At 48.3% G+C, this 15,277-nt stretch overlaps 1 long non-coding RNA gene across 1 annotated transcript; it reads right to left on the reverse strand.

Moving 5' to 3' along the window:
• Positions 1 to 8,880: 8,880 nt before the first annotated feature.
• LOC124649431 lies at positions 8,881 to 9,250 on the reverse strand. Its single transcript, XR_006986630.1, has 2 exons — positions 9,162 to 9,250; positions 8,881 to 9,069 (listed from the first exon to the last, which is right to left on the reverse strand). It is a non-coding gene; the product is annotated as an uncharacterized LOC124649431 (long non-coding RNA).
• Between the last annotated feature and the right edge of the window lie 6,027 nt (positions 9,251 to 15,277).

Here is a 15,277-nt window from a genome sequence, read left to right on the forward strand (position 1 = left end):
TGTTGTATGCATCATAAAATACCAACCGGCGTCAGGACACATGCAAGGAGATGATTATTAGTCCCACCTCGCCAAGTGGAGTTGCTTGGGAGCAACTTATAAGGGAAGTTGTTGGTGTGATGTAAAATACTTGAAACACACGTAGGGCTGCATTATACACACATAGCGCGTGAATATTCGCGACTTAAGACTTTGGACGCTTGGCGATGGCACGGCTAGCGGACTAGCAAATATAATCCTTTTTTATTTTTTATGATTATATTGTGGGGCCACCTGAATGATGCACAAATAATGTGGAATGAATCGAGACGCCTAGCATGAATCGCCATGGCGGACGTGTGACATGGGCTTTATTTTTTATTTTTTATGATTATATTGTGGGGCCACCTGAATGATGCACAAATAAAGTGGAATGAATCGAGACGCCTAGCATGAATCGCCATGGCGGACGTGTGACATGGGACCGGATGAGGTTTATACAATGTTCAACTTAAAAAGTCACTGTATGGACTTAAACAGTCTGGTAGGATGTGGTATAATCGTTCAACTTAAACAAGTAAGGATCGGCTGAACTCGACGTTTCAAGAACACAGTGGCTCCCGGGGCAGTCTTGCTGCTTACACTCCACCCCTTCTCCGCCTTCTCCGACCTCCTCCGCATGCAGCCGCCGCGCCCTCGTCGTCATCCGCCTCCTCGTAGGCCCCCACGCCAAGCATCTCCACCCCTGCCCGCTGACGCCGCGCTGACCCTGACTCCTCCTGCAGCCGCCGCGTCGCGTCCTCGCCGGCGCCGAGATCCGCCTCCCCTGCAGCTGCCTGCATATGAAAGTAATTACTTAATATTTGATCTATAGGTTCTCATGGGTTTTGAGTTTGCGGGTTCGAAGAAAAGATAATGCCACTTTTTAATAATTGGTAAGAAAGCACTAACCAGATACCGTTTCCCTCAATAACTCAGCAGTTTATCTTCTATGTTTCGCTTATCAATCACACCCTAACTAGCACTAGAAACTTGAATTTTAGTGTGGTCGATCGATGGCTTTTGCTGCATGAAGAGACATATACAAGATAATCACGGATATGGAGAAGGTAGCTGCAAGTGGAAGCTGCATGTCATCGTGGGGAAAGAGATCCTACATCTCCGCCTTCCATGAGTCATGCACCCCTCTGGCCCGAAACTTTTAGGTAAACGCACTACATCTTTGTCCATACCAAAGCAGTAGAATGATATCAGCAGTCATTCCATATGAGAGCATGCGAACAGCCGCGGAGCACTTTTGGTAGGAGGTGAAGCCTAGCGCACCTGTTGCATCGGGCCTACATTGGAAGTAGGGGTCGTAGTTTCTGACGTCCCGTAGAATGACCAAGAACAGGTCCCTTGACATCCTGTATCACCGCCGGAACAGTTTTTCCGAGAAGATCGGATTGGTGAGGTGGAAGTAGTCCTCGTGGAGGCAGACCTGCCCTGACACTCTGTTGTGCCGCAGGTTTTTGGAGCGCCCCTTCACAGAGCCCCGGTGCACCGGCCCCGGGTTTGAGGTGAACTCATGGATCATGGTGGCCGCAGTAGTTGCCAATGACTGCGCAAACTGATCGGACTCGTCGTCGGAAGAGGAGTCAACGACCTCCGCGCGAAACTTCTCCACCATATGCCACGCGTTCATCTGCGTGGGCACGAACTGTTGATCAATGGCTGCGCACAAATAGCGCCGAAAGCAGGAGAAGAAACCTACCGGCGCAATTGATCGAACAGGTCGTGGGCGGCGCGGAAGGGCGGCGCAACCGACAACGTTTGGCCCGAAAATAGCCGGCAGGTACGCGCCGGAGCCAACCCCGAGTACGATCCTGCTCTCCCGCGCGGCGACAACGGAGCTGACGGCGAGTACTGCGGCACTGCGGCGGGACGGTGGCGGCTGGGGTTGGGGTGGTGGCGTCGCACTAGGGCAGCAAAGAAGGGGAAAAAGAAGCAAGTCGAAGCGGTCGATTTCGCGCAGCGTCTGCGAAGACACAAACCTGACGCATATTTGGGCCATGTTTGCGTCAACGTGGACGGCCCAGTCACTTTGCGTCGCGCCGCTGTAGCAGGGCCCAGACGTATTTCCGGTCACGGCGGACAAAAACGGTCGCTCAGCGTCCGTTTGCGTCGCGCCGCTGGAGATGGAGAGGACTTTTGGAGCACCTGCGCACCGCGCACGGGTATCTGAACCATCCACCGCTTGTATGGGCTCGTGGGGATGTGCGTCGCCCCTGCCAACCATTTGCAGAGTGGCTGCTTAACAAGCACAGTACAGAGTTGCTGTGGTTTGCAATTTTTTTACAGAGTTCTTCTCTCTCTAATGTCCACCACACTGCAACTTTGTATTCTTGTGCTCATCATTTCCTTTCGGTGGCAGAATCACGATAGAGAGAGGAGATTCCTGCATGTCTTCTTCCACTTCAAAACAAAAGAAAAATAGTTTTAAACTTTTGGGAGAGATTGAAAAACAAAGAAGGTTGCTTTAGAGAGAGACATTGGAGAGAGACGGAATGTATTTGGTGCATGAGAGAAGTTTACGAGGGAGAGAGAAATGTTTCGATGAGAGATTTTCTAAAAGAGGAGAGAGATTGGCAGAGAGGGGCCACGTAGGGTCAGCTAGAAAGTCAACCCTCTTTCACATATGTCAGCGGCCACAGTTCTACTTTTGTTCTCATACTTGATACTTCGTGATCTAAAGATGTACCTTTCGTTTTTGATGATGATTGTAAGGAAGCCTTTGAAACTCTAAAGAAAGCCTTAACAACTGCTCGTATAGTTGAACCTCCTGATTTGAATTTACCTTTTGAAATTATGTGCGATGCTAGTAATTTTGTTGTAGGTGCTGTCCTTGGACAGCGAGTAGATTAAAAATTAAATGTTATTCATTATGCTAGTAAAACTCTAGATGCTGCTCAAAGAAATTATGCTACAACTGAGAAAGAGTTATTAGCCGTAGTTTTTGCATGTGATAAGTTTAGATCCTATATTGTTGATTCAAAGGTTACAGTTCATACTGATCATGCCGCGATTAGGTACCTTATGGAAAAGAAAGATGCTAAGCCAAGGCTTATTAGATGGGTGCTTCTTTTGCAAGAATTTGATTTACATATTGTAGATAGGAAAGGTGCTGATAATCCTGTTGCTGATAATTTGTCTAGATTAGAAAATATTGCTTATGATCATCTTCCTGTTAACGATAGTTTTCCAAATGAACAATTGGCTGCAATAAAGGTGAGCTCGCGAGAGAGTCCTTGGTATGCTGATTATGCTAACTTTATTATTTTGAAGTACTTGCCTCCAACCTTTTCAGCTCAGCAAAGGAGGAAATTATTTTATGATTTGAGGCATTATTTTTGGATTGACCCACACTTATATAAAGGAGTGGATGGTATTATGCGAATATGTGTCCCAGAATATGAACAACAAGAGATATTGAGTAAATGTCATGGTAGTGTTTATGGAGGACATCACGCCGGAGATAGAACCGCGCAAAAGGTTCTACAATCAAGTTTTTATTGGCCAACACTTTTTAAAGATGCAAGGAAGTTTATCTTATCTTGTGATGAATGTCAAAGAGTTGGTAATATCTCTAGACGCAATGAAATGCCTATGAATTATACTCTTGTTATTGAACCATTTGATTGTTGGGGATTTGACTTCATGGGTCCTTTCCCTTCTTCAGAAGGTAACACTCATATACTTGTCGCTGTTGATTATGTTACTAAATGGGTAGAAGCTATACCTACAAAAAGTGTTGATGGTGAGACCTCTTTAAAAATGCTTTTAGATGTTATTTTTCCTAGATTTGGAGTACCTAGATATATTATGACTGATGGAGGTTCTCACTTTATTCATGGTGGTTTTAGGAAAACTCTTGCCAAATATGGTATTAATCATAGAATTGCTTCAGCTTATCATCCTCAAACTAGTGGGCAAGTAGAATTATCGAATAGAGAAATTAAATCTATTTTAGAAAAAACTGTTAATAAATCTAGAAAAAATTGGGCTAGTAAGTTAAAGGAAGCATTGTGGGCTTATAGAACTGCTTATAAAAATCCTATGGGAATGTCTCCTTATAAAATGGTTTATGGAAAAGCTTGTCATTTACCTTTAGAATTAGAGCACAAAGCTTATTGGGCTGTAAGAGAGCTTCATAAAGATTTTAAACTTGCCGGTAAGAAGAGGTTGCTACAATTGAGTTCTTTAGATGAATGGAGAAGTGAAGCTTATGAAAATGCTAAACTTTTTAAGGAGAAAGTTAAGAAATGACATGATAGAAGAATTATTAAAAGAGAATTTAATGTTGGAGATAAAGTCCTATTGTATCGGTCTCGTCTCAGATTTTTTGCAGGGAAATTACTCTCAAAATGGGAAGGACCATATGTTATTGAGGAGGTGTATCGTTCAGGGGCAATTAAAATTAGCTCTTTACAAGGTAATGCCACACAAGTAGTGAATGGACAAAGACTCAAGCATTATATTTCTGGAGATTCTTATAATGAAGATATTGATGTTATTCAAGTGGTGACTCCGGAAGCTTTCATCAAAGACCAAATTGACAGTTCTGCAGAGTTCGACTTTGAATAGGTAACAGTTTTAGTAATAAAAAGTCCGCGTTTAACTTTCCGAACAATATTTCTGCTGTTTATGGAAAATATGAAAAATTACGAGATTGAATCGGAGTGGAGGAGACGCACGAGGGCCCGTCACCATAGGCCGGCGCGGGTCCCACCCTGGCCGCGCCGCCCTATGGGGACAGCCCCTCGGCGTCCCGTTTTCACTCGTTTTCGGCCTGGAACCTTCCTTTTGTCGTAAAAATATTTGCTATATAATCCCCCGGATCCCCAGAGGTCCGTATATCGTTTTCTCGTCGTGTTTTGTTTCGAGCTGTTTTCTGCCAGATATTGTTTTCAGATCTAGAGCCACCATGTCTTCGTCGGAGCCTCCGAAGGACAACTTCTTTGAGAACGTCGTCAACCCGTACATGAGCGAGTTGAAGATGCATCCCAAGGAATTGCTGCTCGTAGATGGAGAGTTGCAAATAGAAGATGTTCGGGGACCTGAGGGAGAAGGAAGCTTGGAGGACAGGATGAAGAAACTAGAACAAGAGGTCTTCACCTACAAGAAGATGGCTGAGCGTGAAGTGGACATCTTCCACATGATTGTGTCCGAACTCATTGGTGAACATGAGAAGGAGACTGCAAAGCTGTGGAGCGATATCCTCTCACTTCACAACACCACCAACCAACTTCAGGCGCAACTTTATGATGTTTGGAATCAAAACTGTGAGTATGAAAACAGGTTTAAACGCATTAGCTATGCTGCTAGTTTCAGGATTCCCGAGACCAAGACATCGTTTGTTGATGGAGAGCCTCTCCCTTGGAAGTCTGATGACGATAAGAATCCACCACCATCACCACCGAAGGAATAATTCATCATCGGTATTGGCATCCCCTTGGTTTGTTCCAAGCTTGGGGGAGTGCCGCGGTATCACATCATCACTATCTTTATCTTTTACTATCAAGTAGTGTCATATCATGAGTAGGGAAGTTATCATATAATATGGTTTGCAGTGTGGAAGTATCTCTCCCTTCGGGTCGCAGCGCCGCTGCCTTTGGTCCATGCTACCGGCCTCCGACGAGCCTTCCGAGGCGTGTACGTCGCTGGTGGTCTCCCGCCGCCGCACCGACTCGCGCCCGGCAGCTACGCCGGCCCCTCGGGTCGTGGCATCGCTGCACGCGGTCACCTTCGCCGTCCCCCGCGCATCGATGTCTGAGGCCACCACAGCGCCACCCCTTCGGCACGGGTCGCCTCCGTCCACGCATAGTCTTTGTCACGGCGCCGGGTCTTCCTCGCCTACTTCGTGTACCGCCGCCGCGCCTCCACCCCAGGTCGCCGCTGGGCTCGCTAACCACTTCAGGTCACGTTGGGCTCGCCGACCACCGCAACGCCCGTCTAGGCGTCCAGCATGACCACCCCAGGTCACCGTTGGGTTAGCCGCCTTCTACGTCTTCGTACACTACAACTTTGCCGCCAGCGTCCGCGCCTCTTCCCCGACTACGCCACCTGCTTCTCTACTCCGACACCCATCGTCGAGACTCGCCTCTTCCCCGACTACACCACCTACTCCTCTACTAGTCTACTCCAACACCCGTCGTCGAGACCTCATCTCCTAGTATACTCCGACATGGCGTGCACTTTGTAATGTTCCCTACCCCCGCACATCCGGTACTAGCAACACCGGTACGTGCCTTCGTCCCCGACGCGTCCCCGGGCCTGGCAAGCTCGGACCGGCGCCTCCTCTTCATCGGCTTCGACGACGTCTTCATCGGCATCGCCTCTACGACTGCCTCGACCGCGTAACCGCCGAGTTCTTCTATGCGTACTCGGTTCTGGCAAAACCAGAGTATGCCTTCGTCCCCGACGTGCGCCTGGTTCTGGAAAAATTATGGTTGCACCTTGTCCTCGACGGCTCAGACTGCATCGACTTCGGCATCGACCATCTCCACGACTGCCTCGGCGCATCTCCGTCACTCTCCTCGCACACCACCTCGCATGCGGCTACATCGACACCGGCACCCGGCCACGACATCGACCACGGCAATCCCTCGCGCGGCTTCCTCGACCAAGGTTGCAGCACCCACGCTCTCGGCTACCTTGACATCGGCACAAAGAGCTATCACCTCGCATGAGCTCCTCGGCTTCTTCTACAGTCCAAGCATCCGCGATGCGACATCGTCCACGACGCTCACGCTACGACTGCGGGGGAATGTTAGCCCGTTGGTTCCTACCTTCGGCTTCTCTCCAGTCTGACCGTCCGCGACGATACTGTTGTTCACGTCACTACCGCTACGACTACGGGGGAATGTTAGATATATATTTGGTATAGGTATATTTGGTAGTATATGGTTTGTAATCATCTCCTGCCTTATCTCTAGGATAGTCTTCTTGGCTCCCAAAACTTGTACCCCTATATATACTCGCCCGAGAGGCTCAATACAACATCCAACATATTTCGCATCAAAAGAAGCCTGGTGACCGGGTGTATACGTGAGCACGCGCCCATTGGTTGACACGTGTCGCCCATTATGGGATGTAGTTATCCCCACTAGTTTCTTAGTACATCCTATCATTGCAGGTGATCACAATTATGTGTTGCGGGACCGACTTTTCGAATTCAAAAAAGTGGGCCCGGATGCTACACACCTCATGGCTCTACATTTGAATTTAAACAGTGGGACCCAAGTACAATGGGACCCGCTTTTCAAATTCAAAAAAAAGTGGGCCCAGATGCTTCTTACCAACTGGCCCTACATTTCAGATCAAACATTGAGATCTACACCTGCAGTAAACGAAACTAGGTATAATACAACTTGAAACCTTTCTAGTTTGTCGTACCGTACTAACACCCGTACTAACACCACTCACAATGGGTAACACCCATCACAACAGCTGCTACCAATTATAGTGTCTAATCCGGGATGTATGATACAATTATTCCAAGCAAAAACATCTCTTTTTATGCTCCTATAGTAAGCAATATGACATTAAACTTAAGATATCTTTTTTACTTTGCCCAGGTTATAGAAATGAGCCTACATTTTATCAGCATAGCATTTTCTTCGTTTATACACCATAGAAGGAGAGGTAGGAGAAGATGAACAGAACATCGATATGTGGTCACATTGTAGAAAATATCTAGACACCAATCATCGTGATCCCGTCACTTCCACCACTTGTCATGGTAGTCACGGGAGCAACAGGGACTCCTCATATTTTCAGTCCTTGTCATCACACGCTCATGCACACTGTTGTAGGCTGTTGTATGTTTTGTTATGTACTCCCTCCATTCTAAAATGTAAGATGTTGGGGGAATGTTCCGACCAGGTGAAAAAATGCTAAAAAGTCCTTCCTACCCTTGATTTGTATCAGATCGCACATCGTGATTCCCCTCGCGATCGCTTCCTCCTCGCAGATCCTTCTTCCTCGCCTCGCCTTAGCCCATGTCCTCGAGCACGATCTCTTCACCCAGGAGCACCTCGACCACGATCTCATCGCCCAGGTGCTCCTGGGATCTGCCTCCACCATGATCCCTCGCCCAGGAGCACCTGGTAGCTGCTTCTCCTCCGCCCAGCCACGATCATGTGGGATCTGCTTCCCCTTCGCCCATCGACCATCAGGTCATCAGGTGCTCGTCCAAGAGCTGGCTTTGCCTCGATGTTCAACTGCTCGACCGGATGCTCTCGATCTGTGCATCTACTCCACCTTCGGCCTCCGGTTGCTCCTCCTCCGCCCAGCTATTCCACTTCAATCCCCCAGCAACACCTAGCCCTGATCTCCCTGAAGCACTTGCAAATAGCCAGCAAAATTTTTGACAGAGCAAATAACAGCATATTTTCATGTCGTCTTTGTTTTGGTTGCCGTTGAGCAGCTGCCCGACCTCGCGGCGCATCTGGCGCACTTGCACCATTCGGATCTCGCTGTTCCTTCTCACCCTTGAGGCAGAACAGGGGAGGATGGAGTAGAGGGTCAAGCTCCGTTGCGCGTCTCCGGTGACCAGGTCTTGAAGTAGAGGGGCGAGCTCCATGACCTGCTGCACGGCTCCGGGGACGAGGGGTCCGATGTCGTCACCCATGATGAGCGTGACAGGGCACGAGGTGCCGTTTTCCGGGCGGGGCACGCAGATCCAGCGCCGGGGCTCGCCGATCCAGCGCCTCCGTCACCCAGAAACTGAGAAATTTATTGTTTTACTTCTAGAAATTTCTCAATTAAGTTAAAAAAATTGAATTAGAAAACTAGGAATCACAATAAATATTCCACAAAATTTCACAAGACTAAAATTAAAAGATTCACCATGAAACCAAATTCACCAAAACGAATCAATTAATGCACTGATCTCATCACCAAAATCACCATCAATGGAAAAATGTCATTCACTAGGAATCCCAGGAAAAACAAAGGAAAAAATGCCGTGAGAGCCGAGGATAGCCTCGCTCTCTTGGCTGCTGCACTAATTCCTCTCCACAACTCGGCAGTTTGCTCTCTTGGCGCAAGCTGTAAAAACAACAAGGATATAATCGCTCACAACCAATCCAAGAACGAAAAGGGGAACAAAATCAGAATATGAATTGAAAGAAGTGACCCACCGGTTTAGCTTAACTGACCTCGCGCTCGATGCATCCTTGGACCGGCTGCGGCCCGAACCCGGCGACGGAGAATCAGACCTCCCACGGAGCATGGCCGCCCAGACCAGCCATCGTTGTTGCGCGGCCGCGCCAAGCGCGTGCATGGACGATGCGCCCCTTCCTCGGTTCCCCTTGAGACCGAACAGGACCGGCCAACCACAACATGTACCTGGCGAGGAGGTCCGTGTTCGGTCCTCCATGCGGGGCTCCGCCCCTGCCCCCGTGATCCGTATGGATCAGGCGGCGGCCCCGGGGGACTTGTGGACAGCGAAGAGGCAGCGGAGATGCAGGACATGATTCTTGGTTGCCTTTAACGGCGACCTCGTCCACGCGTCCCAACCACATCTCGGCTGCCGTCCCAGGCTACAACGGCGACTTCGACCGCGCGTTCCTGGCATGCGCCGGAGGCTACGATGGGCAGGAAACGGGAGCTGGTGGCGGGCATGGATGAGGAGGCGGCGGGCAGGAAAGAGGAACCGGCGGCGAACTGCACGGCCTCGTCCTCCTCGGGGGCGCCCTTGAGCAGCTCAGCATCCACCGCGTGAGGCTCGTACCTAGCGGAAGGTCGGAGCATGCCCCATGCCCCACACAGGGAAGAGGAGTCGGCGGCGAGCTGCACGACCTCGTCGTCCGCGGTGGCGCCCTCGAGCATTCCGGCGTCCTCGTCACCGGAGCGTGCCGTCCGAGGATAGGTGGTCCCCTCATCCATGTGTATGTATGGACAAGTTCTCGCTGAGGAGCGCGCCGCCGGGGATGCCGATGCGGCCGGCGGCTACATGGACGGCGAGCACGACGCGTCCGGCGGGGAGGAGGAGGCGCCGGAAGGGAGGAGCATGGCTGGCCAGTTGGAGGAATTTATCCCGCATATGGAGTTGCGGGGCGGATGGGGAGAAGAAGAAGATTAGGAGATGCCATGGCTAGATTAGTATCACACCAAAAGATGTGCTGCCAGCTGCCGCCTACCAAGAGGAAGTCATGGGTGAAACAGATCGTCTAGAAAAGGAATCTCACACTTCCACCCTTACCCGCGCTTTTTCCGACCTGGCGCCAAACGAGCCTGCGCGAAAATAGCCCGCCAAAGCTTTCGCTAATGATTGGCGGTACCAATCATTGAAACGCGGGACCAGCACCCCATGCCAAGTACGTTTAGCGATGGATAAGACAACATCAACATAACAGAACCTATTGACGAGAACCGGATCTCAACGCAGAATGTGTGGCATCTAGACCGTGCTCACGTATACACCTATTTCGCATATCCCTCTATCTTTCAACTATAACTCCCACATTATGGAGTTCTATAAAACGGGCTTTTGCCCCTCCCTTATATCTATGCCTAATAATAAAGGGAGGATTGTTTCCATCGTCCAACACTTTTTTATTGATTCATGAAGATATTCGTTGTTTATGATCTTACCTGCAAGTTGTATACACACGTCGCTGTCCGGAACCAATGGCCCCGAAGTGACAGAAATCGGGATAACCGGAGGGAATGGTAGTGATGTGAGGATCACATGTGTTCACGGAGTGTTAATGCTTTGCTCCGGTAGTTTCCCTAGAGGCCCGGCTGCCACCGGCTGGTAGGACAAAAGATGTTGTGCAAGTTTCTCATTGCGAGCACGTACAACTAAATATGGAACACATGCCTATTGATTGATTAGTACTTGGATACCGTTTTATTATTATCTGCAAATGCCCCTGCTTTGATTGTTATATGAGTTTCTCTCATCCATGCAACGCCCGTTAATCCGTCCCTATGCCTACAGTATTTTAATCCTGTTGTTTACTATAATCACTACTGCTGTCTTTATTTCACCGCTGCTGTTATTTCACTATTCCTACTGCTATAAAACTGTTGCTACTGATAAACTCTTGCGAGCAAGTCTGTTTCCAGGTGCAGCTGAATTGACAACTCCGTTGTTAAGGCTTACAAATATTCTTTGTCTCCCCTTGTGTCGAATCAATAAATTAGGTAATACTTCCCTCGAAGACTGTTGCGATCCCCTATACTTGTGGGTCATCAGGCCCCAAGCCACGGCTGCAGGAGCAAAGATAAGCCATTTCCCTTTTCCCTAGTATATGTGAGTGTGATTGTGACGAATTCATTTTGGTCGTTGATCTGTCTTGCCCAATTTCAATCATCCGTATACAATGATTTATTCAAAAAGACAACAATCAATTACATATAAATATGGAACAATAACTGAATCTAGTCAACATTATTCAAAATAGTTGGTTAGTGGGAAATATGCTTGGTGAATAGGAATAGGGATAGGTACCCCATCGGCCCATCCTAGAATGTGCTTAGGTCATTTTCATGCTACATAATAGAATTTTTTCAGCACCTCATCTGGTTCTTTTTTTTGTTTTTTTGTTTTTTGTGAACACCTCATCCGGTTCTCTTGATACACGTCCTAATGACATGCCAAGAGGGGTGTATCGGGACAAAAAAAATTTTGAATGACAGCAGGAGAGCTGCTGTTTTCATTGCAATAGTGGAAAAAGCTTATACAAAGGTTAGAGAGGCCGAAGAGTGGCCTTTCTGTAAAAAAGGTCTACAAGGAGATTAACCCGGGTCAAAGGGGGTTCCTCCGGCCTGCTCAACTAGAGGCAGTGGCGCACCGGCCAACCTCCACACATTAGCCTCATCCTTTATTCTTGACGTGAAAGCAAGCACATGTGTCTCTTTTTTATCGAAGATTCTTCTATTTCTCTCCTTCCAAAGCTCCCAGCAGATTAAATTGGCAGCTGGTATAATCATTTTCCTTTGAGCTTTGGGCTTATTTCCCACCATCTCTTTCTACCATTGTTGTATGGAAAGGTCTTTGCCAATCCACCCAGAGGGGTTGAGAGCCTCCAAATTGAAGTGGTCCGACATTGTCACCCATATCTTAATACTGAATGTGCACTCCGTGAACAGGTGACTTGCTGTTTCGAGGTTTCTCCGATAGAGTGGGCAGAAGTATTCATTGTTCCATTGTCGTTGGAGTAGCTTATCAGCCGTTAGCACCCTGTTGAGCATTAAGGTCCAGATGAAGAACTTGCACCTTGCGGGCGCGCACCCTTTCCAAAGTATCTTGGAGTAGTCCATTCTCGTTGTCCCCAGAAATTGCAGCATGTATGCTGACCGTGCTGTGTAAAAGTTCTTGCTACCAAATCTCGAGATGATGTCATCCGGCTCATTCGTTAGCTGCACCCTTTCGACCAGTTCAGCCAACTTGAGGAGCTGTGGAAGATGGTGAACATCAAGGTGGTGCCTCAGATCAATCAACCACTTTTCATTAGACAGAGCCTCCTTTACTGTCCTGTTCTTCCGAATAGAGATTTTGAAAATGTCAGGGGCAATGTCGGCTGGGATTTGGTCAAATAGCCATCTGTCCGTCCAGAAGGTTGCCCTTTCCCCATTACCAATAGTGATTCTAGTTGCAGCTGCGAACAAATCCCGCTCTCTCTTAGTTGACGGGATCTTCAAGTGTGCCCAAGGCTTGTTGGGATTCTTCCATTTTTGCCACAGCCACCTAATTCTCAGAGCATTGCCGAAAGATTTGATACAATGAACCCCCAATCCACCCAATGCTTTTGGCTTGCAAACTTGCTGCCAGCTGACTTTGCATTTTGCACCACTGCATGTGCCATCCCCTGCCCAAAGCCACGCACGACGACGGCGGTCAAATTCCGTCCGAACCCAAGCAGGCATTTGGTTGATCGTCATTAGGTACACTGGCAGCGAGGACAGAACAGAGTTGAGCATCTCCAAGCGGCCCGCAAGACTCATCATCCGTGCCTTCCAAGTGGCGAGATATCTATCCACCTTGTCGAGAAGCACTTGCCAATCCGCCTTGGTTAGTTTTTTAACCGAGAGAGGCATCCCCAAGTAAATGCAAGGGAATGGTTTGACTTGGATTCCAATGGCATTGGCCAAGTTGTCAATCTGTGCCGGGCTGCAGCAGATCGGCGTGATGGAACTTTTGGAGAGGTTAGTTATCAGTCCCGTCGCCCTTCCAAAGCCCAGAATATCGCTGATTCCCGTAATGTCGTGTTCAGAGGGGGTCAAAAAGAGCGCGACGTCGTCGGCGTATAGTGAGGCTCTATAGGTGCATTTCTGCCCCCTTAGCTTGGTTAGGACTCCTGCCTCCGTTGCTAGGCTCAGCAGGCAGTGCATGGGCTCCATTGCTAGATCGAAGAGGAAAGGAAAGAGGGAGTCACCCTGCTTAGCCCCCTACAGTGCTAGATTTTACGTCCAGGCGTCCCATTGATTAGCACCCTGGAAGAGGCTGATCTAAAAAGCATGGCAATCTAATTCCTCCAACGGCGAGGAAAACCACGTGCCTCAAGCATATCCAAAATGTAGGTCCAAGAAACTGTGTCGAACGCTTTGGCGATGTCAAGCTTCAACAGCAAGGATGGGGTCTTGGACTGATGATAATGCTTTGCCAGATTCTGCACATAAAGGAAGTTGTCCTGGATGCTCCTCCCGCTGATGAAAGCACTTTGGCATTGCGAGACCAGTTCGTCCATTCGTGGCTTTAGTCGCGTGGCGAGGATTTTGGAGACTAGCTTCGCAAAGGCGTGTATGAGACTAATCGGACGATAGTCAGTGATTTGCGATGGGTCTTTCTTTTTGGGCAACAGCACATAGTATGCTGTGTTGAGGCAGTTAAAGGACAAGTCATTAAGATCGTGGAACTTGTGAAGTGCTTGCAGCAAATCAAACTTGATCACGCTCCAAGAGGCTCTGAAAAAGCCGCCGGAGAACCCGTCCGGCCCTGGCGCCTTATCCGCAGGTGTATCGAAGACTGCATTTTTTAGCTCCTCCATGGTAAAAGGGAATTCAAGCTCAGACAAGTCAGGCACCGGCAGCCCAAGCTCGCTCCATTGAAAGCGCTCAGCACACGGCACATCAGTTCCAACAATGTTGACCATGTGGTTGGAAATAGCTTCTTCAATTTCCAATGGTGATGTGGCAATCCCATCAGCCTGAGTGGATACACTGGATTCTGTTTTTCTGTTTTCTGTGTGCTGCACGAGAATGGAAGAATTTCGTATTTGTGTCACCAAGCTTAAGCCATTTGATTCTTGCCCTTTGCCTCAGTTTGACCCTATTGATGACCACTAGACCCACCGCCCTTGCTTTAAGAGTTGAACGTAGTTCCCTCTCGTCAATTGTAAGCTGCCTGCTCTCCTGGGCTGAGTCCAGCCTAAGGATGATCTCCTGTCCCACCAACATCTGTTCATTGATGTCCCCAACATAGTTCTTTGCCCATGAAACAAATGTATCGGGACAATAGAAGACACTACCGAAATTACTCGTGGAATATGAAGCGAGCTTATCACTGTATCGAAGGGCGACGATAAGGGTATTGTTGAAATGCTATTCTTGCCACCGTGAGTATTTTCACATGCGGGTACCCATTTGTCGGTTGGCGGGTATGGCAGAAAATGTATCCGAATGTGTATGGATAGAATGATGGTGCTAGGGAAGACTGCCTTCCCTTGTGCCTTCCACGTCAGCAAAAGAAGGCAAGAGAAGGCCAAGAAAACATATCATACAATGCTTGTCCCTTACGGTTATCTCTAGCGCTTCAATAACTTGCAAAAAAGTTGGGATCAACAATAAATAGCACCATTGTAGACTGCTGTGTTACGTTGATAATTGCAAATGCTAGGTTTAGTCCATCAAATACAAATGAATCTTCATCTTGGAGCACACACCTGCCATTAGCAGATCAAAATATGAACTACAAAAAAAATATGTCTGTCTTTATCTTGGAGCAGATGGACAATAGTTGTACAAAATTCTTGGAGCAGATGAATATCTCTACAAAATCAAAGCTTCAAAATTGTACAGAAACAAGGTCTGAAGCAAAGGCAACTAGCAGCGCATCACCAATCAACCAGAATGAAATAAGATAAAGAAGAGAAGATCTACACATCGAGTATAAGGAGAAGATGAGGCTTACCAATCTGCTGGAGAAGGTAGATTGGGGCTACTAGCATCAGCTCCGTCCCAGCAAACATGCGAGGCAGCAGTGTCAGATCTAACATACTCCTGCGTTGGGGGAGCATACACGCGAATT

This window comes from Lolium rigidum, chromosome 4, assembly GCF_022539505.1.
Source record: "Lolium rigidum isolate FL_2022 chromosome 4, APGP_CSIRO_Lrig_0.1, whole genome shotgun sequence".
In the NCBI taxonomy this organism is placed as follows: domain Eukaryota; kingdom Viridiplantae; phylum Streptophyta; class Magnoliopsida; order Poales; family Poaceae; genus Lolium; species Lolium rigidum.